Source organism: Cavia porcellus, unplaced genomic scaffold, assembly GCF_034190915.1.
Source record: "Cavia porcellus strain 051 isolate PalLab524CR breed Dunkin Hartley unplaced genomic scaffold, mCavPor4.1 scaffold_17, whole genome shotgun sequence".
Classification (NCBI taxonomy): Eukaryota; Metazoa; Chordata; class Mammalia; order Rodentia; family Caviidae; genus Cavia; species Cavia porcellus.
The window spans coordinates 51,929,836-51,933,322 of record NW_026947500.1 but is presented as its reverse complement, the minus strand read 5'-3'; positions in this window follow the sequence as shown (position 1 = coordinate 51,933,322).

Here is a 3,487-nt window from a genome sequence, read left to right as displayed (position 1 = left end):
TCTTACCTTGGGTGTATCTGGCCTCATGCAAGTGGTCACATCATTTCAGTATTGTTTCTGTGGTCACATTGCCAACTCTGCCCCACATTTAAATATCCCTAAAGCCATTTATAGGGATACGTTAGATAGGCTTTGTGGCACATGTAGATAATCTTGATGACTTTTCATGCTTTTTAAAATTTTAATATCTTTAATCACATCGGCATAGCCCTTCCATGTCATGTTAAAAAGTAAGGCTGAAAAGTTTAAGAATTCAACAGTGGATCTTTTGTGGGTCATTACTGAACCTGTTATATGGCTACATTCTGCATTATCTGAAATTTTTCAGTTAATCCAAAATAATTCTAGATTAAATCATTTAAATATTAATTACGAATGTTTCCAACTGGAAACCTACCATCATAAACTTAGAAGTGAGTATGTCTGTTATTCTACAGTTCTCCAAAGGACAGCAATCATCTTAGGACATTCAAGTCCAATATTATAAATGCTGAAGTGTTTAAACCTTCAACTGAATAATGATAACAGATTAGACCAGGAAGCACATTTCCATGTGTAGACTTTATCCAGTGTGGGTACTCCTTGTGGGACAAATTGAAAGAATAAAGATTGTAATGACAAAGAAGGGCATGGTGAGGCACATCTGTAATTCTAGCACCCTGAAAGGATGAGGCAGGGGTTCAAACCCAGCCTGAGAAAGTTAGTGACATAGTGAGACCGTGTCTCAAGATATACAGGTAGATAGATAGTCTGAAAATGTATCTCAGTGCAAACACACTGAATTTAAACCCCTAGTACTAAAAAAACAAAATAAAAAATTTACATTAGAATAGCATTTGGAAAGTGATTTTCCTCTATTGTATTTTTTATATTATATTGTATTCTACATGGAGAGTTAAATTCATTCCAATTAGTTGTAGAATGCAGATATGTGAAATAAATCAAACATTTAATCTGTAAGTAATCTGTCTTTATTTTTATTTCCTACTAATTAGTATTTACTAGATACATTTCTTTCCACTTTGAGCAACATCACTTTTTGAGCAACATCACTTTTAAAGTAAAAATTATGAGATGGTTTCAGATGATCTACTTGTTTCTAAGATCCAAGATTGTTGCCAAGAGTGATAGTAGCAAAGTCAGAGTTTGGGCACCATTGCGAACATTTCACTGGAGCAGAAAGTGAGGCTCACCTCTTTAAATGCTCTGAAATCCTACCTAGCTTATCTATAGTGTGTATGCTGCAATGATTTTCATTGGTTCAAAGATTCAACATATGAATACGTTTGGACTCAACACTTATTTATTTCATTCACAAATGTTTAGCGATCATCTACTGTACAACAGTGTTTGCAATGCTGAGAATCACGTCCTGAATGAAATGGAACCTTACTGTCCTCATGGACTTTGCATTCTAGCTGCAGAGAGAGATTCTCAAATAGCAAACAAATAACTACAAACTAGGTAATGGCTGACAGGACTATGGGGAATGACGTAGAGTGCGAGGACAACTTATTAGGTGGGTGGAGAATGAACATTTTAATAAGGGAGGTTAGGGAATGTATTCATGGCACAGTGACACTGAAGCAGAAAAGTGACGGAGGTAAGAAAGCTCCTCACAGAGGATAGCAGTGTCAAGGCTCTGTGGCAGGAGCACACTTGGAGTCAGGAATAAATAGCAAGGAGACCAGAGCAGAGGAGTGAGCCTGACATGACTCTCCACAGGGTGTATAAAGAATGAATGTTAATCACCTCGAAGTATTTCAGAAGAAAAATCTTTAGTGTGTTTTTAGGCAGCATGAAAATTGGTAACACTACAAAAAATTGAAAATGTATTTTTCCATCATTTTTTTATCGTACTCTCGCTGGTTTATCCTTTTAAAAATTGTAACAGGAACATCATGGTTCTGTAAAAATGACATGATCAAAGCAAAAATATTCATTCTTTTAAGATGCTAGTTATACATATCAGTAGATAAAACAGTAGCATGAAAGCAAATGCTTCCACTTGTATGTATTTCATTTTTTAATTTTGATTTTTTTCCTCTTTTTTATTGGTACTGGGGATCGAACTCATGACCGTCTGCTTGCATGGCAGATGCTTATGCCGCTGAGCTAAATCCCCAGCCCATACACTTGTATGTATTTCATGATTTCTCAAGTTTGGACCTACAGAATAATATTCAACTAAGGTTATCACTTCAAGAATCAACTTCAATGTGAACCTTAATATATGACCAGGAGAGGAACTGTCCCAGATATTTCATATCTTACAACATGAAAACTACAGCCCTACAGACACTGTTGCTTCCAAAACAACCTTTCTGAGTGCATTCCTCACTCCCTCATTCCTCACGCTGTAGATCACATATTTTAGAGAGGGGGTGACCATAAGGTAGAACACAGACATGATTTTGCCTGAGCCCAGGGCATGATGAAAGCTGGGCGGTAAGTTCCTGATGACGGTTGTTGTTTAGAATGTGGAGCCTGCAGGGAGCTTGAATGCAAAGGTAGATGCAGCTTCTTCACGTGCTGAAACTGAGTGCATCTTAAGGATGATGATGAAATGAATATGCAGGGTACCAAAATAACCAGGGGAGAAAAAATACTGAAAAATACTGAAGCTTACAACATAAGCAAGAACTAGCTCACTAAGGTGTGTTTCAGCAAGAAAGAATCCTGAAGTGATGGGCCGTGTGGAGTGGCAGGAGAGACGGAACCTGTCCCCATTGTGCATTGAGGCATTCAGGATACCAGAGATGGAGAAACCTGTGGGTGGACAAACATACACACCTCCCATCATGAGGACGGCCTATGGTAGGGGCTTCCACTCATGGCCCAATCAAGCCAAGAGGAAGTTTTCTACCTTGGCAAAAGCTACAAAGATGAACATCTGAAAAGCACAGGCATGGTAGAAATGGCGTTGTGTCCTGTAAGGAGGCAGCCATGACCTTGGGAGCGATGCCTGAAGAGTAAGAAAAATCAACCAGAGCCAAGTTATCAAGAAAAAGTACATCGGTATGAGGAGGTGAAATTCCAAGAGAATTAATACTTGAATTTTCAAGTTCCTAAGCCAAAGAGCTGACTTGTAAGAGGATAAATGCTGTAGAGGGGAACCTGTAGTTTGGGGGTATTCAATGAACTGTTTCTGTGTTAGAGAATCAAGAGGCATCTTATAACAATGAGAAGTAAAAGAACAGTGTTTAAAAGAGACTAAAGTGAAAATAAAACTAAAAATGCAATACATATCATTTTGAAAACTATAATTTGTATTTCAAAGTTCAATAGATAAAAAAGAGGCTGACAAAATTTAGTTCATTGTACTTTAGTGCCTTATAATCATGCTCAGGATGGCAAACTATTAAATGTGAGAAATCTTCAAAAATATTCTTCACAGTTTTAAATTTTATGAATTCAAAACTGTGATTTAGAAAATTAAACAGTCCAAGATGGTGTTTCTGTGATGACTCTTATCTACATATTTACT